The sequence below is a fragment of the Callithrix jacchus genome, chromosome 13 (assembly GCF_049354715.1).
Source record: "Callithrix jacchus isolate 240 chromosome 13, calJac240_pri, whole genome shotgun sequence".
Lineage (NCBI taxonomy): Eukaryota > Metazoa > Chordata > Mammalia > Primates > Cebidae > Callithrix > Callithrix jacchus.
The window spans coordinates 61,279,327-61,300,393 of NC_133514.1; positions in this window are offsets into that span (position 1 = coordinate 61,279,327).

A 21,067-nucleotide genomic window follows, 5' to 3' on the forward strand; every position below is an offset into this window, starting at 1 on the left:
AAAACATTTTCCTTTTGGTAACTGGAGCAGCACACAAAATTAATTTAGTTTGATTCAAATGAACATTTTTGAGTTTCTAATATAGTGTCACAACTTACATCAAGAATGAGTCAGTATTTTGAATGGAGACATTGTATATACAAGAGTTCATTATTAAAATTTAAATAATGCAATGGTGGGAGGAATAACAAAATAATCTGTGATCCATAGATAATTAGCACTTTATGCAAAAGAAATAAAGTTCAGGATGATATCATCCTTATAACTCAGATACTTTTTTACCGTCTTATATAGTGCTTATTAGACTAAACCCTAATATTGAGTTTTGAACTCATTTGATATTATTCTAAAATGATCATTTTGGTTTCAAAAGAATAAAACATAACAGCTTAATATAATTTTATCTTAACAAGTATCAGAGAAACATGGATAAATAGCAGCAACATCTAGAAGAGATTTTACTAATTAGAAAGAAAGAGAAAGTTTCATGAAAGTGTCTTCAATCTAAAGGTCTAATTCATAAACATTCTGTTACTTTTTTAATATATTCCCTCTGAGTAATAAAATTTCATAAGTTCAGCAAGCCTTAGAGCAATAGCAATTAAAAATCTGAAGGTCTTAGGAAAGCAACCAAAATCGAAATTAGTATGATATTGACCAAACATGCTAAAACACATTTTTGTCAACGAAGTCAATGGAATAGCATAGGAGAAGTTCTGCTTAAAACTTCCTTACGTGCAAATCTTTCTTCTGTTAGCCCTGCTTCCCTTCTCTGTTTCTCTTTATGGCAAAGACACTTGGAAGATTACCCATACCTGTTTCTCTCTTCATCTTCCATTCTTTTCTTCATCCACTGTAGTCTGGTTACTGGTCCTACTATGGTAATATTTATAGAATGATCAATATTTGCTGGGCACTGTGCTAAGCAAGTTATGTACATTATCATTCATTCCTTACAGCAATCTAGGGATAGATGTTAGAAATTCCATTTTTCTTATACTGAAATTACTCCAGAAATGGTCACTTTGTTAGTCAGGGCTACTTAATAACTAATAACTAATAAGGGAAGCAAACTCAAACTGTCTTAAGGATTTATGTTGGTTTCTGACAGGTCAGTAACCTCCCTTTCTCTCTTGCTTGAGGCTGCTCATTGTGTGTTGTCTTCATTATCAAGCAGGAACTCTCCACTCAGTAGCAAATACAATATCAGATCTAAACTTACACTTTACCAATTACCAGTCAGTGAAAAGGGAGTGCCTAGATTCTAGAAATGGGTTCAGATATGACTTTTATTGGTCAGGCGTGGATTATGTCCTATCGATGAAAACACAGGAGAAGACCTTTGTGACATTGTGCTAAGCAAAGTTTATTAAATAAGACAGCAAAACATGATCCACACAAAAGAGTTGGTGCGTTGGAACTTTTGTTCTTCATTCTACTTTACATCTATGCAGAATGATACTGATGAAAATTCATCCTTTGTTGTGACTTTCCTTTGACTCCACCATTTCAATTAAAGAACAGTTTTGTTTTGTTGGTGGGGCAGTGCGAGAGACAACTAGATGCTGAGTAGACATTAAGCAGAACAGAGCTATGTTCCATTCCCACTAACACTTAGTAAAGTCGGTTTTTACATTTTAGCCGTTCTTATGGGTGTGTAGTGCTTTTCCATTGTGGTCTTAATTTGCCAGTGGGACTTGATGTAAGTTCAGCCCAAGGTTCTTGCATGTATATTTTGTTTCCATAGTAAGGAGAAAAAGGCAATAATGATGACAAGTGAATAAGGTCCAATAAAAGAGTCAGTGATATTTAAGTAAGAAGTGAATGAAATTCAAATGAGGGAAAAACATTCTTTAAGTGTAAAGTACCTTTGTTTTGCTGTATCTGAAACATTCATTGTTCAGAATAGAAAACATGGTCTGTGAGCCTGAATAATTCTCTGATTTTTATCATTCATACAGGTCTGACCTTGGAATATATTAGATAATAACTTCTGGTAAAATAAATATCAAATCTTTCTGTTATAATATCTCCTATGCAAAAGCTATTGTTCTCCCTTATTTTCTTGTATTTTTGTTCTTCTTTTCTCATTAGAGTGGGTATCAGGAAGCTCCCTTTGCAGTTGATAATGATGATAAATTAATTTAGAATTCCCACTGGGTGCATATTGGTGGAGACATAGGATCTTAGGACAACTTTCTGACTCTTGATTCTTTACAGAACAGATAAAGCAAATCTCTGCCTACAATTCAAGTGAATCTCTGAATATTTGTTTCTATGAAGAGGTGGGTTAAGACAGTGGTAGTGTTCCTGCTATTACCACTCACACTTGCCGCCTAGAACTTTCCATTGCCTCCTAGGATCACAAGGAGGATTTTAGGAGGGCAGTAACCAGCATCCTCCCTCATCTCTACCAAATCATTGGCGAGGAAGATAATGTTACTTTAAATGTTGTCCACATATGCCTGTACTCTTTCACTGATTATTTTTAAATTCTTTTTATTTGTATGTACGTTATACTCTTTGTAAGTTTTCCTGCAAGAAGCAAAGGTTTAGGTCCATATATTTCATGGTTGGAATTTATGTTACAGGCATACCTCAGGCATATGGAGGGTTTGGTTCCAAACCGCTGTAACAAAGTGAATATCATAATAAAGTTAGTCACAGAAATTTTTTGGTTTCCCAGTGAATATAAATATTATATTTATACTGTACTGTAGTCTATGGAGTGTGTGGTAGTATTATATCTAAAAATGTAATACATTAATACCAACACTTTATTGCTAAAAATGCTAATGAACATCTGAGTCTTCAGTCAGTCATTATCTTTTTGCTGGTGGGTCTTGCCACAAAGGTGGTGGCTGCTGAGTGCAGAGTGATACTTGTTGAAAGCTGGGATGGCTCTGGCAGTTTCTTAAAATCAGACAATGATGCATTTGCTATACAAGTTGACTCTTCCTTTTAAAAAAGATTTCTCTATAGCATGTGATGCTGTTTGATAGCATTTTATCCATGTAGTAGAACTTCTTTCAAAATTGGAGTCAATCTTGTCAAATCCCGAGGCTGCTTTATCGACTACACTGATGCAATAGTCTCTTTTGTTGTCATTTTAACAGTGTTCACAGGATCTTCACCAGGAGTATATTCATGTCAAGAAATCACTTTATTTGCTCATGCATGTAAAGCAACTTGTATCTGTTAAAGTTTGATCATGAGATCGCAGCAATTTAGTCACATCTTCAGGCTCCACTTCTAATTCTAGTTCTCTTGCTATTTCCACCACATATGCAGTGACTTCCTCCACTGAAGTCTTGAATCCCTGAAAGCCTTTCATGAGGGTTGAAGTCAACTTTTTTCAAACAGCTGATAATGTTGACATTTTGACTTCCTCTACGAATCATGAATGTTTCAATGACATCTAGAATGGAAAATACCTTCAACTGACTTTGCCCAGATCCATTACAGGAATTACTATCTTTGGCAGCTACAGCCTTATGAAATGTATTTCTTAGATCATAAGACCTGAAAGTCAAAATGACTCCTTGATCCATGATCTAAAGAATGGATGCTACATTAGCAGGCATGAAAACAACAGTAATCTTATACATCTCCATCACAGCTCTGGGGTGACCAGGTGCATTGTCAATAGCAGTCATATTTTGAAAGGAATCTTTTTTCTGAGCAGTAGGTTTCACTACTAGGTTTATAATATTCAGTAAACTGTGGTGTAAACAGATGTACAGTCATTAAGATTGCGTTGTTCCATTTCTAGAGTCCAGCAAGAGTAGATTAGCATAATTCTTAAGAACCATAGGATTTTCAGAAAGGTAAATGATTATTGGTGTTAATTTAAAGTCATCAGCTGCATGAGTCCCTAACAAGAGAGTGAGACGGTTCGTTGAAGCTTTGAAGCCAGGTATAGACTTCTCTTTAGCTGTGAAAATCCTAGATGGCATCTTCTTCCAATAGATGGCTGGTTTATCTGTTGAAAATCTGTGTTTTAGTGTAGCCAACTTCATCAATAATCATGGCTAGATTTTCTGGATAACTTGCTGTGGCTTCCACATCAGCATTTGCTTCTCTATTTTGTATGTTTGTTAGAAGTGGTGAATCTGTATGGGTCTCCAGCAACCTCAGTGCTTGCCTCCTCAGAAGAAAGCATTTGACCAAGGAGCATAAGGCAGAGGGAGAGACTGAGGTGAGTTTTAGAGCAGGTTTAAAATGTTATTAAAACATTCTAGAGCAGGAATGAAAAGAGGTAGAGTACACTTGGGGCCAAGCATGCGACTTGAGAGACTCAAGTGTGCAGTTTGACCTTTGACTTAGGGTTTTATATGTTGGCATACTTTTGGAGTCATGCGTCTCTTCTCTCCTTATTCTTTTCTTGGGCTGGACTGTGTGCATGTGCAGTGGCCTGCCAGCACTTGGGAGGGGCCGCATGTGCCATGTAATTAGTGGAGTTGTATGCATGCTCACTTGAGGCATTCTTCCCTCACCAGCCAAGTGTTCCTAGGGTCATATACCAGTTAAACACTACCGTTTTGCCGCTTAGTACACATGCTTGAGCACACTCACCCAGTTCCTGAGATCTTAACAGGAAGCAGCTGATCACCAGCTTCAGGTGTTTTCTGTCTACTCAGAGCCTGCTGTTCACTGGTGCCAGCTGTGAGCAATTATTATCTTAGAGAGACTATTTAACCGCCACCTGACCATCATCTCATGATTGCCTTTTCAGAAGACAGAACTGCCTGACATTGCTGGTGAGTGGAGGGCTCTCTCCGGCCCTGTTCATGTCTCTTAATACTTTTATGCTATGGAGACAGCTCCTTTCCTCAAACCTCTTGAACCAGCCTCTGCTAGCTTCTGACTTTTCTTCAGCTGCTTCCTCACCTCTCTCAGCCTCCATAGAATTGAAGAGAGTTAGGGCCTTGCTCTGTACTAGGCTTTGGCCCAAGGGACAGTTGTGGCTGGTTTGATCTTCTGTTCAGACCACTCACACTTTCTCCCTATCAGCGATAAAGCTGTTTTGCTTTCTTTTCATTTGTGTGCTCACTGGAGTAGCGGTTTTAATGTTCTCAAAGAATGTTTCCTTTTCATTCACAGCTTGGCTCAGTATTTGGCAAAGAAGCCTAGCCTTTGGCCTGTCTCTGCTTTAGATATGCCTCCTTCACTAGGCCGAATGTTTTTTCTAGCTTTTCATTTAAGTGAGAGAGATGCGACTCTTCCTTTCATTTGAACACTTAGATGCCTTAGATCCCATGGGATGGTTATTAATGGTTTAATTTCAATATTGTGTCTCAGGGAATAAGGAGGCTAGAGGAAAGGGAGAGAGATGGGAAACAATTAGCCAGTGGAGCATTCAGAATGCATACAACCTTTATCAAGGTTACCATCATATGGATACGGTTTGTGGTGCCTCAAAAGAATTACGGTAGTAATATCAAAGATCACCATGGCAGATATAATAATAATAATGAAAAAGTCTGAAGTACTGTGAGAATATTGTGAGGATTACCAAAATGTGATACAGAGCCATGAAATGAACACAAACTGTTGGGAAAATGGCACCGATAGGCTTTCTCAGTGCAGGGTGCTGCAAACATTAATGTGTAAAATACAGAATATCCGAGAAGTGCAGTAAAGGGACATACAATTGAGTGAGGTATGCCTGTGTAATAAATTTTGTTTGAGTTCTGAACCAAACCTTCGATGTGTGGAAAAACAGTGTGGGGTCATTGGCTGATGCCAGTGCTCATGGTAGATGTAAGGGTGTTTTCTTGTTTTCCAAGTTGCCTGGCATTTTCCTACCTAGCAAAAGGCACACTGTGGAGGTCCTGTGAATTGACTGTAGAAATTGTTTATGGTAGTCAGTTTGGTAACCTTGAAACCAGGCATATTTCTCCGGTAAGAGAAACATATCACATTGAAAAATGATTGAAATAATGTCTTTACACTTAGTGACTGAATTGAAACAATGCAGACATTGCTTCTCTAACAAATTGAGAGAAAACTTTGTGCTTCTCTAGGGCACATTTAATCACTTTGTACCATATTAAGGTACACTGATGGCATATCTCAAAGGTTTCTTTCTACACTCATATTTTGATGTAGAAGACATATTTCTACATTTTCCTTCTAATGTTTTCTCTTAGCACTAGAATGTTAACTCATGAACAAAAGTTGTACATTTTATTTCTTTTACTTCATACTTAAAAATCATATGATAAATTATTTACTAGGCACTTAAATGTGTTTCCTGTAACCATGGAATTATCAATGCAGCAATAATTCACAAAGAACTGTGGGCATAGCTCAGCTTCATGGCTCAAGGCTGCTAGCTGTTGGTAACGTGTCCTTGGGCTGTATTTAACTTCCTATAAACTTTAATTTTCCCATTATAAAAACGTATGACACTTCCTGCCCTGCTTAACAAAAGATTGCTTGAAAAGTCAAGTTACTTCATATGAAAATGGTTTTAAAATTATAAAATATTAAGGAATAAAAATATGGCAGAAGCTTTTTCATAATTTCATAATGCCAATGCTAAAGAAATGAAGTTAAATCATTCCATTCCAATTGAACTATAGCTAAAATTTAAATGTGATTGATAAAAACAAATACAAATCAAAACAAAAATGGTTTACATAAACTTTGCTAAACTTCATTTCAGGGTGTATCAGGGTTCTCTAGAGGGACAGCACTAATAGGATAGGTGTATACATGCAAAGGAGTTTATTAAGGTGTATCGACTCCCACTATCACAAGGTGAAGTCCCACAATAGGCCATTTGCAATCTGAGGAGTGAGAAAACCAGTCTGCCTCCCAAAACATCAAAAGCAGGGAAGCCGACAGGGCAGCTTTCAGTCCGTGGATGCAGGCCTGAGAGCCCCTGGCAAACCACTGGTGCAGGTCCAAGATTCCAAAAGCTGAAGGATTTGGAGTCCGATGTTTGAGGGCAGGAAGCCCTCGAGGGCTTCATGGTAAAACCTTGTCTCTACTAAAAATACAAAAATCAGCTGGGCATGGTGGCACATGCCTGTAATCCCAACTACTTGGGAGGCTGAGGCAGGAGAATCTCTTGAACTGGGAGGCAGTGGTTGCAGTGAGCTGAGATGGTGCCATTGCACTCCAGCCTGGGCGACAAGAGCAAAACTCTGTCCTAATTAAAAAAAAAAAAGTAATGAGAACTCCTTCATCTTGGGTCATGGTGGGATTGAATACAATGAACCCTTGTCAATAGACAAGCACTGAAATACAAATAATATAATTTTTTGGACAGACCAGAATAAAATTCTTTCTAGTATCGTTATAGCATCTATCTCAAAGGGGAGTTGTGAGATTAAAAGATAAACAATATTAAAAATTTTTTTAAAATATTTATTTTTATATTGCACTTTAGGTTCTGGGGTCCACGTGCAGATCATGCAGGGTTGTTGCATAGGTATATACATGGCAAGGTGGTTTGCTGCCTCCATCCCCCATCACCTATATCTGGCATTTCTCTCCATGTTATCACTCCCCAACTCCCTACCCACCGCTGCCCCTTCCCTAGTGCCTTCCAGCAGACCCCAGTGTGTGATGTCCCCCCCCCCGCCGTGTCCATGTGTTCTCGTTGTTCAACACCAGCCTATGAGTGAGAACATGTGGTGTTTGATTTTTTATTCTTTTGTTAGTTTGCTGAGAATGGTAGTTTCCGGATTCATCCATGTCCCTGATAACCAAGATAAACAATATTTATGAACCAATTTGAGTTCCCTTAGGAAGGGACACTTTATTTAGCAAGTCTACAATGACATACATAACTTTTTATAGAGTAGTTTTGGCAAAAAATTTGAACTTAGGCATAGCTTACATAAGAAATCAGGAGTAATCACAGTAATAGTTTTAAAATGCTTCTTTCCATTCCAAATCTTGTAAAACTCTAGCACTTCAAAGGAAAAGATATATTTACAGGTGCTTAAAATACATGCGATGTGGCCAGGCACGGTGGCTCACGCCTGTAATCTCAGCACTTTGGGAGGCTGAGGCTGGCGGATCATGAGGTCAAGAGATGGAGACCATCCTGGCCAACACAGTGAAACCCCTTCTCTACTAAAAATACAAAAATTATCAGGCCATGGTGGCACGTGCCTGTAATCCCAGCTACTTGGGAGGCTGAGGTGGAAGGATCACTTGAATCTGGGAGGCGGAGGTTGCAGTGAGCTGAGACTGTGCCACTGCACTCCAGCCTGGAGACAGAGCAAGACTCCATCTCAGAAAATAATAATAATAATAAATACATGTGATGTTCTTAATTAAACATAAAAGCAGAGGGTTTCATTTCTTTAAGGAAGAATATTCAGAAGTGCTGCCTTCCAAATATAACCTTATATTTTGCTGTCCAAAGGTAAGAAAAAGTGCCTTTTGTGGAAATCAGATGAAATATATTTTAAAAGACCACACAAAGCAATAAAATTTTGTGGCAGACAATAAGATCACAATAAAAAGTAGAAATACTTTTTACTCCTATCACAGTCTGTAACAATAAAATGAGCTAATTTTGAGCATGTTCTTAATTTAGTATCTGCAATAATGGAAAATGATATTCCTACAATGAAAACTTTAGTTATTAAAAAGCTTACATAAAAATGAAACTCCAAATTCAAGTGCTGAATCCAGGAACTATATTATTTCTTGGGTTTGGGAATGTGGTGTTCTTATCATTGGATGTTTTAGTTAACTAAAATTTAGCTTTGGGCAAGCAAGGATGATTAGTTCTGCATTTTTGAAAGAGAAAAAGAAAAAGGGAGGGAGGAAGGAGAGAGAGCTAGAGAAAGACTTAACACTTAGCATGAAGTTAAACTTCCAGAGGCTTCTGTTTGATGATCAGGCTTATCCTTAACCAACCCAGGTTCCCTGTCATATAACTTTGCCATTGCTTCTGGGTTTGTTCTTATCCTGTTGCTGCAGAAGGCCTTGATTCCACTTTATGACTTTTTAAAAAAAAATAAAGTATATGAAAAAATGCACCAGATGAGCTCTCTGGAATGGGACTGTGAACGAAATCTTAGTGCTATACAGAATCTAAAAGAATGTTTATAAATGGATTTCTTTAAATATGTCATAAAGTTTGAATTTTCATTGCTACTTTTAGTCATAGCAGGACCCAATCATAAAAAACACGCCATCCAACACACACGAAGGTTTTTCTACAAAGGAGTAGCAACTCAATAAATATTTGAACTCAAATGAGATTAATCAGCCATTAGGTCATGAAAATGGAAAACATCTCAAAGATCTAAAATAAATCCCTGAGACAAACAAACAAAAACCAAATTAAACTGTTTCATTTCTCAGTGTGATGCTCTCAGAATCCATGGACAATGAACATAATTATTTAAAAAATCACTGGAAGCTTAATGAAGGTAAAAGACCTGTGTATAAGCAAGTGATGAAACAATGGGGAAGGATTAGAGGCATTTTGAAATCATCTCTTGAGGTCTCATTATTGTTTAAAGATGCTGAAATTCTTAGTCTATAGAAATATGTAATGAAGTTTAAAACAGCATAACTGAGTCTAAAATAGATATTATCATAGCTTTGGTAGGATTGTTTTCACTTTTATAGAGAAGTATTTTAAAATATTATATGTAATTACCTGGACCCAAAGGAACACTTGCTATCTAATTGGTTTTATTTGTTACAAGAATGATTCAAAGAAAAAGCTTTATGTTTCATGACTTAGGAATAAACTCACATGCCACAAACATCTTCTGCAGGTACATATTGTTACCTGTTAGTGCCAAAGTGATCATTATACCATATGCAAGTGTTTTGAGAAAGGTTGCTAAGAATTCATCTATGGAATGTAGCTGAGAGTCACTCTGTATGGGGTTAGAAATCTCAGATTGTGAGAAAATAGAGGACTCATCTGCTATAAATACATCAGTAGATGTCTATCTAGGGGTGCTGTTTTGAATTTCAGCAGATGGACAGGTATAAACAGAATACATGTACACACTTTTTTTTTTTTTTGAAATGGAGTCTTGCTCTGTCACCCAGGCTAGAGTGCAATGGCATGATCTTGGCTTATTGCAGTCTCCTCCTCCTGGGCTCAAGTGATTCTCCTGTCTCAGCCTCCTGAGCATCTGGGATTATAGGTGCCTGCACCATGCCTGGCTAATTTTTGTATTTTTAATAGAGATAGAGTTTCACCATGTTGGCCAGGTTGGTCTTGAACTCCTGACCTTGTGATCTGCCCAACTTGTCCTCCCAAAGTGCTGGGACTACAGGCGTGAGCCAAGCCTACACACTTTTTTTTGGCGAATACTTTTCTAATATTTCTTTCTTCTAAAATTGTGTTGGATTATGGAATATTTGTCACTTTCTGGGAGGGAGAGGAAACTCTTTTCTCAAATATATAATTTTTGGGGTGAGCCAAGAATTATTTCCAGACTTTCTGGGATTGAGGATGCAAACATATAAACTGGGTTCTCCTGATAATTCTGGAAAGGCTAGGCAAGCTATTAGACAGCAGGTCTGTGTCCTTTAAAATAGTTTTATCCATATAAGAGGAATGCATGTTTCTTTCTTCTTTACTGTCTGTGTTATCTAAAGTTGCCACAATTTATGAAGCTGCATTAAAATTGCATGCTGCCTTTGTTTAAAAAAACACTCATTGTTTTAACTTTATAAAATCCTAGAGTCAGGAGAAACAACAGTAAAACTTTTTAAGCACATCTATTTTATTTCTAGGGTTTAGTATAATACATGAAAAAATGTCAATTTTTATTCTCTGCCTCAAGGTTTCCACTACATGTCTTTATCTTGGCTTAGATGTATACATAGAAAATAGGAACATTTGTTTCCTTTTATTCTTTTCTTTTTGGAGCCAGAAAAATATTCAATATGTACTGTAAGTATAATGAAAGGGGAAAATCATTTATACATTTGTTCAATACAGTCATAAATCTGCTATGAAATGTTGGATGATTCAAATGCTTGGTATTCTTACAGTCAAGAAGATTATACAGGTGCTATCTGCAACCATCTTTTTTTTGTATTTTGTTTCCTTTTCAATCTGGTGTTGGCTTTCATCTACTTCTGATTCAATTTCCTTTAGCGCTTTCTAGCCTTTTGTAATAAATTGCTTTAAATCTTTCTATTTGGGAATAAAATATCTTTAAAATAACATTTAGGCTCCAATTTAAAAGTAATACATTTCTGTAACTTTAGAGAAAACAGAAACCTTTAAAGAATAAAATTGTAATTAGGACTTTTTCACTACCTGGAGATAATCCTTGTTAGCATTTTGCCCTCTGATCTTTTAAAGTTCATATGGAGAATAGAAATCTGTGTATAATATATATTTTTATTCAAAGGAAATATAAAAATTCATATGATGTTACAAAGCAGAGTTGAGTTTACATTTATATATGTAGATATTTAAAATTAGATGACAAAATAGAATTTGTTCACTTAACGTTATATTATTATGATGGATTAAAAATCCTTTGCCAATCTTTCTGTTAAAAGAGAAACTTCAGCCAATTTAAATTTAAAGGAGTTTAATTGAGCAATACATGATTCACGAAATTGGGCAGCTCCCAGAATCAGCAGATTCAGAAAGACTCCAGGGGTGCCTCGTGATCAGAACAAAGTTGTAGACAAAAAAGGTGACTTGTGGTCAGAACAAATTTATAGACAGTAACAACTGGATTGGTTACAGCTTGGCATCTGTCTTATTTGAACAGAGTTTGAACACTCAGCAGTGTATGACTGGTTGAAGTATGGCTGCTGGGATTGGTGACAACTCGGCAATTGTTACAGGGTGTACTCCTAAGTAAGGTTTTCAATCTTGTCTACCTATTAAGTTAGGTTGCTGTTCATCCATAAGGACTCAAATATAGAGATACCGAGTCCTTATCAGGCTGTATTTAGTTTGCTTTAACACTTCCATTGAGAAGCAATCTCTTTTCCCTTCCCTTGAAACAAGGTTGGCCCTGGGATTTAATTTGACCGATAAAACACAGCAGCAGAAGTAATTCTGTGTAATTTCAGAGACTAGGCCTTAAGAGATCAATGGCTTCTTCCTTTGCTGCTTAGAACATTTCTTCTTGGATTCTAGTCTCCATTCTTCCAGGGAGGCTCATGGACGGTAACCCAGGGCCAGACATACAAGGGGGGTCATTTTGGACCTTCCAGACATTCCGAAATTGTAGCCAAAATCATGCGAAGCAGGAGAGCCATACAGTCAATCTACAGGACTGGGAGAAATAATAAACTGTTATTGTTTTAAGGCATTAGGTTTTGAAGTGGTTTGTTATATAGCAACCTGACTAAAGCAATCAGATTTTCATGCTGCTAAAATCTTTATAAACATTATTTTGATGGCTTTCATAATATTGCATTAGATATATATACTATAATTTATTATTTTTCTATTGTTAGACATTTAAGGAATTCTTATTATTTTCTGTTATAAAAACATTATAAAATTATATTTATACACAGAAATCTGAGGATGGAATTGAGATTATTTTCAATCAGGCTTATCCCTAATGGACACTGGTTCCCTGTCATGTAACTTTGCCATTGCTTCTGGGTTTGTCCTTATCCTGTTGCTTAAGAAGGCCTTGATTCCTCTTAATTCTATGACCTTTTTTTTTTTTAAATATAAAGTATATGAAAAAATGTGCACCAGATGAGCTATCTGGAATAGGACTGTGAACAAAATGTTGTGCCACACAGAATCTAAAGGAATATTTATTAATGAATTTCTTTAAATTCATTAAGTTTGAATTCATGAAGTTTGGATTTTCATTTCCATTCATTTTTATGCTGCTAAAATCTTTATAAACATAATTTTTTTTTCTTTTTTTTTATTGCATTTTAGGTTTTGGGGTACATGTGCAGAGCATGCAATACAGTTGCATAGGTACACACAGGGCAGTTTGTTTTGTTTGCTTTCTCCCCTTCACCCACATTTGGTATTTCTCCCCTGGCAATCCCTCCCCACCTCCCCCTCCCACTGGCCCTCCCCTTTTCCCCCTAAAGACCCCAGTGTTTAGTACTCCCCTCTCTGTGTCCATCTGTTCTCATTTTTCATCACCCGCCTATGAGTGAGAATATGCGGTGTTTCATTTTCTGTTCTTGTGTCAGTTTGCTGAGAATGATGTTTTCCAGATTCATCCATGTCCCTATAAACGACACGAACTCATCATTTCTGATTGCTGCATAATATTCCATGGTGTATATGTGCCACATTTTCCCAATCCAGTCTATCATTGATGGGCATTTGAGTTGATTCCAGGTCTTTGCTATTGTAAACAGTGCTGCAATGAACATTCGTGTGCATGTGTCCTTGTAGTACAACGATTTATAGTCCTTTGGATATATACCCAGTAATGGGATTGCTGGGTCAAATGGGATTTCTATTTCTAAGGCCTTGAGGAATCGCCACACCGTCTTCTACAATGGTTGGACTAATTTACACTCCCACCAACAGTGTAAAAGTGTTCCTTTTTCTCCACATCCTCTCCAGCATCTGTTGTCTCCAGATTTTTTAATGATCGCCATTCTAACTGGCGTGAGATGGTATCTCAATGTGGTTTTGATTTGCATCTCTCTGATGACCAGTGACGATGAGCATTTTTTCATATGATTGTTGGCCTCATATATGTCTTCTTTCGTAAAGTGTCTGTTCATATCCTTTGACCACTTTTGAATGGGCTTGTTTGTTTTTTTCCTGTAAATCTGTTTGAGTTCTTTGTATATTCTGGATATCAGCCCTTTGTCAGATGGGTAAACTGCAAAAATTTTTTCCCATTCTGTTGGTTGCCGATTCACACTAGAGACTGTTTCTTTTGCTGTGCAGAAGCTGTGGAGTTTCATTAGGTCCCATTTGTCTATTTTGGCTTTTGTTGCCAATGCTTTTGGTGTTTTGTTCATGAAGTCCTTGCCTACTCCTATGTCCTGGATGGTTTTGCCTAGATTTCCTTCTAGGGTTTTTATGGTGCCGGGTCTTATGTTTAAGTCTTTAATCCATCTGGAGTTAATTTTGGTGTAAGGTGTCAGGAAGGGGTCCAGTTTCTGCTTTCTACACATGGCTAGCCAGTTTTCCCAACACCATTTGTTGAACAGGGAGTCCTTTCCCCATTGCTTGTTTTTGTCAGGTTTATCAAAGATTGTATGGTTGTAGCTATGTTGTGTTGCCTCTGATGCCTCTGTTCTGTTCCATTGATCTATATCTCTGTTTTGGTACCAGTACCATGCTGTTTTGATTACTGTAGCCTTATAGTATAGTGGAATGTTTCTCCATCTGTTTGTGTCCTCTCTGATTTCGTTGAGCAGTGGTTTGTAGTTTTCCCTGAAGAGGTCCCTTACGTTCCTTGTGAGTTGTATTCCAAGGTATTTTATTCTTTTTGTAGCAATTGTGAATGGCAGTTCATTCTTGATTTGGCTCTCTTTAAGTCTGTTATTGGTGTAGAGGAAGGCTTGTGATTTTTGCACATTGATTTTATATCCTGAGACTTTGCTGATGTTGCTTATCAGTTTCAGGAGTTTTTGGGCTGAGGCAATGGGGTCTTCTAGGTATATTATCATGTCGTCTGCAAATAGAGACAATTTGCCACCCACCTTTCCTATTTGAATACCCTTTATTTCTTTTTCTTGCCTGATTGCTCTGGCTAGAACTTCCAGTACTATATTGAATAGGAGTGGTGACAGAGGGCATCCTTGTCTAGTGCCGGATTTCATGGATATTGGCCTGAAGTTTTCTTTTCTTGTTGGGTCTCTGCCGGGTTTTGGTATCAGGATGATATTGGTCTTGTAGAATGATTTGGGTAGGATTCCTTCTTTTTGGATTATTTGGAATAGTTTCAGAAGAAATGGTACCAGCTCCTCTTTGTGTGTCTGGTAGAATTCGGCTGTGAACCCGTCTGGACCTGGGCTTTTTTTGTGTGGTATGCTCTTAATTGCTGCCTCGACTTCTGCCCTTGTTATTGGTCTATTCATAGTTTCAGCTGCCTCCTGGTTTAGGCTTGGGAGGACACAGGAGTCCAGGAATTTATCCATTTCTTCCAGGTTTACTAGTTTATGTGCATAGAGTTGTTTGTAATATTCTCTGATGATGGTTTGAATTTCTGTGGAATCTGTGGTGATTTCCCCTTTATCATTTTTTATTGCATCTATTTGGTTGTTCTCTCTTTTATTTTTAATCAATCTGGCTAGTGGTCTGTCTATTTTGTTGATCTTTTCAAAAAACCAGCTCTTGGATTTATTGATTTTTTGAAGGGTTTTTCGTATCTGTCTCCTTCAGTTCAGCTCTGATCTTAGTTATTTCTTGTCTTCTGCTGGGTTTTGAGTTTTTTTGATCTTGCTCCTCTAGCTCTTTCAATTTTGACGATAGGGTGTCAATTTTGGATCTCTCCATTCTTCTCATATGGGCACTTATTGCTATATACTTTCCTCTAGAGACTGCTTTACATGTGTCCCAGAGGTTCTGGCATGTTGTGTCTTTGTTCTCATTGGTTTCGAAGAACTTCTTTATTTCTGCCTTCATTTCATTGTTTATCCAGTCAACATTCAGGAGCCAGTTGTTCAGTTTCCATGAAGCTGTGTGGTTCTGGGTTGGTTTCTGAATTCTGAGTTCTAACTTGATTGCACTATGGTCTGAGAGGCTGTTTGTTATGATTTCAGTTGTTTTGCATTTGCTGAGCAGTGCTTTACTTCCAATTATGTGGTCAGTTTTAGAGTAGGTATGATGTGGTGCTGAGAAGAATGTATATTCTGTGGATTTGGGGTGGAGAGTTCTGTAAATGTCTATCAGGTTTGCTTGCTCCAGGTCTGAGTTCAAGCCCTGGATATCCTTGTTGATTTTCTGTCTGGTTGATCTGTCTAATATTGACAGTGGAGTGTTAAAGTCTCCCACTATTATTGTGTGGGAGTCTAAGTCTCTTTGTAAGTCGTTAAGAACTTGCCTTATGTATCTGGGTGCTCCTGCATTGGGTCCATATATGTTTAGGATCGTTAGCTCTTCTTGTTGTATCAATCCTTTTACCATTATGTAATGGCCTTTTTTGTCTCTTTTGATCTTTGTTGCTTTAAAGTCTATTTTATCAAAGATGAGGATTGCAACTCCTGCTTTCTTTTGCTCTCCATTTGCTTGGTAAATCTTCCTCCATCCCTTTATTTTGAGCCTTTGTGTATCCTTGCATGTGAGATGGGTTTCCTGGATACAGCACACTGCTGGGTTTTGGCTTTTTATCCAATTTGCCAGTCTGTGTCTTTTGATTGGTGCATTTAGTCCATTTACATTTAGGGTTAATATTGTTATGTGTGAGTTTGACACTGCCATTTTGATGCTAGCTGGCTGTTTTGCCCGTTAGTTGTTGTAGATTCTTCATTATGTTGATGCTCTTTAGCATTTAGTGTGATTTTGGAATGGCTGGTACTGGTTGTTCCTTTCTATGTTTAGTGCCTCTTTCAGGAGCTCTTGTAAAGCAGGGCTGGTGGTGACAAAATCTCTGAGTACTTGCTTGTTCGCAAAGGATTTTATTTTTCCTTCACTCTGAAGCTCAGTTTGGCTGGATATGAAATTCTGGGTTGAAAGTTCTTTTCTTTAAGGATGTTGAATATTGGCCCCCACTCTCTTCTGGCTTTTAGAATTTCTGCCGAGAGATCTGCTGTGAGTCTGATGGGCTTCCCTTTGTGGGTGACCCGACCTTTCTCTCTGGCTGCCCTTAGTATTTTCTCCTTTATTTCAACCTTGTTGAATCTGACGATTATGTGCCTTGGGGTTGCTCTTCTTGCGGAATATCTCTGTGGTGTTTTCTGTATTTCCTGCATTTGAGTGTTGGCCTGTCTTGCTAGGTGGGGGAAGTTTTCCTGGATGATGTCCTGCAGAGTATTTTCCAGCTTGGATTCATTCTCTTCATCACATTCTGGTACGCCTATCAAACGTAGGTTAGGTCTCTTCACATAGTCCCACATTTCTTGGAGACTTTGTTCATTCCTTTTTGCGCTTTTTTCTCTGATCTTGGTTTCTCGTTTTATTTCATTGAGTTGATCCTCGACTTCTGATATTCTTTCTTCTGCTTGGTCAATTCGGCTGTTGAATCTTGTGCATGTTTCGTGAAGTTCTCGTATTGTGTTTTTCAGCTCCTTTAATTCATTCATATTCCTCTCTAAGGTATCCATTCTTGTTATCATTTCCTCAAATCTTTTTTCAAGGTTCTTAGTTTCTTTGCATTGATTTAATACATGTTCTTTTAGCTCACAAAAGTTTCTCATTATCCACCTTCTGAAGTCTAATTCCATCATTTCGTCACAGTCATTCTCCATCCAGCTTTGTTCCCTTGCTGGTGAGGAGTTTTGGTCCTTTCTAGGTGGCGAGGTGTTCTGGTTTCGGGTGTTTTCCTCCTTTTTGCGCTGGGTTCTTCCCATCTTTGTGGATTTATCCACCTGTCGTCTGTGTAGTTACTGACTTTTTGATTGGATCTCTGAGTGGACACCCAGATTGTTGATGATGAAGTATTTCTGTTACTTGGTTTTCCTTCTACCAGTCTAGCCCCTTCGCTGTACGACCGCTGAGGTCCACTCCAGGCCCTGCTTGTCTGGGGTGCACCTGTAGCGGCTGCGGAACAGCGAGGGATGCTACCAGTTTCTTTTTCTGCTATCTTTGTCCCAGGATGATGTCTGCCGAATGTCAGTCTTATGGATATAGAGGGGTCAGGGAGTTGCTTGAGGAGACAGTCTGTAGGAGCTCAAGTGCTGAGCTGTGAGCTCTGTTGTTCATTCAGGGCTGCTAGGCTGCTATGTTTAGTTCTGCTGCAACCTAACTCATAAGAAAACCCTTTTTTTTTTTCCTCAGATGCTCTGTCTGGGGAGGGGTTGGGGCTTTCCTTGTGAGTGTCTGCCTCACTGTCCTGCCCAGCTAGGAGGCAGTCTAGTCACTCTTTGCCTGCCGAGGCTCCGCCCTGCTGGTGTGAGGTTTGCCATTTTCCTGCAGGCTCCGCCCTTCTGCTGTGGTCTCTGCCCTGTTGCCTTGGGCTACGCCCTGCGGGCGGAGTCTCTCTGTTGTACCGGGTTGCCTCGGCAGCGGCAGGCTTCCTCAGCAATGGGCATGTACCTCAGTAGGGGCTGATTGCCTCGGTAATGGCTGACGCCCCTCCCCCGCGGAGCTGCACCTCTCCGTGCGTCCAGCGAGAGCTTCCTATAAACATAATTTTGATGGTTTCAAAATATTGCATTAGATATATACACTATAATTTACTGTTTTTCTATTGTTAGACATTTAAGGAATTCTTATTCCTTAAATGAATTGCTGAAAAGCATATTATTGCTTCAAATAATGTCAATCTTCATAAGACCATTGGTAAGACTTTCTAAATGCATTCCATAAAGGTTGGGCAAGTTAACGTTGCCTTCACAAATTGCCAGAGTGTGCCGTTCACCATACCTTATCAGTGCTGAAAGAAACAAAACATTTAAGAAACAGAATAGGCCGGGCATGGTGGCTCATGCCTGTAATCCCAGCACTTTGGGAGGCTGAGGCGGGTGGATCACGAGATCAACAGATAGAGACCATCCTGGTCAACATGGTGAAACCCCGTCTCTACTAAAAATACAAAAAATTAGCTGGGCATGGTGGTGTGTGCCTGTAATCCCAGCTACTCAGGAGGCTGAGGCAGGAGAATTGCCTGAACCCAGGAGGCGGAGGTTGCGGTGAGCTGAGATCACACCATTGCACTCCAGCTGGGGTAACAAGAGCGAAACTCTATGTCTCAAAAACAAAAACAAACAAAAACAAAAAAACAAAAAACAGAACAATAAACATAAAGCAATAACAGAACCAAAATATTTTGTTAATGTAATAGGCAAAAGTGGTATCTTGTTTTGAATTGCAATGCTTTCTTAGTGAGTGTAAACTATTCAAATATTAATATTTAATAACCCCTTTCTAGTTTATCATTGTTAAATTGTATATTAATATGATTTACCATTAAAATTGTAGAATTGGTATTTTTCTCACTGCCTTGTAAGAGCTCTTTGTTTTTAAGGATGTTAATTTTTTATGTTTCTGGCAAATATTTTTTAGAGCTGATCATTAGCCTTTTAATTTTGTCTGTTGGTTCTTCTGTCTTAGGTAAGTTTATAATTTTTACTTATATTTATTGATGCTTTTGTGGTGACTTACAGTGACTTTAAGTTTAAATTTTCATCTACCACAGCATTTTTAATCATTTAGGAAAATATAATGAACATTTTGAGTGGCCTCTGCTATGTCTCTTTCCTTTCTCTTTCTTTTTTGTTTTTGTATTTCCTTCCGGAACTTGTTCTATATAATTTGTGCTTTGTGAAGTAAATTGAAGTTTTCTTTGTGGCCTGGTCATGGTCTATTTTTGTAAACATCTGATTTATAGAAGCATTTTCTATATCTGGGTTACAAAGTTCAGTATTTATTAATGTAACCATATTATATAGTTCAATTCTTCTATGCCCTTATTTATTTTTTATTCAATTGATTTTTCAAAGATGGATAGTGGTGTATTAAAATATCTCATGATTGTATAACTGTCATTTCTACTTCCACTTGTTACAGTTTTTTTACTATATACTTTGATGTCATGTTACTTTGTGGAAAAGATTAATGCCTTTGTCTCATTCATCCATTCACCGTTTATCAAATGCTGGAGATAAAAAAAAAAGGCAGTCACTCCTCCCAAAGAACTACAAAGCTGTGGGAAACCCCACAGGACAAGTGATATCAGTAGTTAGAGGGGTTAAGGGATTAGGTGAGGGGTTAGGCCGAAAAACGAGGCTGGATAGAGAACGGAGAGCTCCTGAAGGAAGTATCACCCAGTAGAGACATTGCCTTCTTATGAATTGTGTCATTTGGTTAAACAAAGTGATTCTCTGATTTGTTTGATTATTCCCTTTTGAATTGTGCTTCATTTCACAATTTTGCCATGACATTTCCATTCTTTTCTATGCTGCATGTAATTGGATTTTCTCATAAAATTTAACCTGAGAGTATGACTTTTAATAAAACAAATATTGAGCTCTTACAGTTACTGGTGGAGGGTCTCCAGGTTCCTGGCATCTTGAACACAGAATTAGACAAAACAAAGCAGGAAAGGAATGAAGGGATTTATTGAAAATGAAAGTACCCTCCACAATGTGGGAGCAGCCCGAGCATAGAGGCTCAAGGGTTCCATTATAGAATTTTTGGGGGTTTAAATACCGTCTAGAGGTTCCCATTAGTTACTTGGAGTAAGCCCTATGGAATTCCTGTCATAGCTGAAGTGTGAATTAGCCATATGTTCCCTGCCTCCAGCCCCTATTTTCCTGCCTCACTACTATGTGCCAGGTGCCTGGCTAAGCCTGGGCATAAGACAACCACTCCTCAAGGAGATTGGACTTCACTGCAGGAGTGGCAAATCAAGAAACTGACCAAGCACAAATGAAGCCCAAAGGAAAGGTTCCTAGTTTAGACATAGTGTTAAGCCCTGAGAGATAAGTAGGAGTGAGCAAGTAGATGAGGCAGGCAGAGATGGGTGTTGCAGGCAGGACACAGCATGTCCTCTGGCCAAGAGCTGAGAGAGCACGTGATCCATTTCAGGAACCGCCAGTAGTCCCCCCTTATCCACAGGGACACGTTTCAAGACCCCCAGCGGATGCCTGAAACCATATATAATATTGAACTCTCTATATATCAGCTTTCTCCTATACATACATACTTGTGATAAAGTTTAGTTTATAAATTAGGCAAGTGAGAGATTAAAAACAATAGTAATAAAATAGAACAAGTATAACAATGTCAGCATTGCTACTCTTGTGCTTTGGGGCCATCCATTATTAAGTCAAATGAGGTTTATACGCACATGCGCACCACAATACTGTGACAGTGGATCTGATCACCAGGTCGGCTGCTGAGTAAGGAATGGGTGGGGAGCCGACACTGACACAGGGATGATTCCCGTCCCAGGTGGGATGCAGTGGGATGGCATGAGATTTCATTATGCCACTCAGGACAGTGTGCAATTTAAAAACTTAGGGATTGTTTTTCTGGAATTTTCCGCTTAAT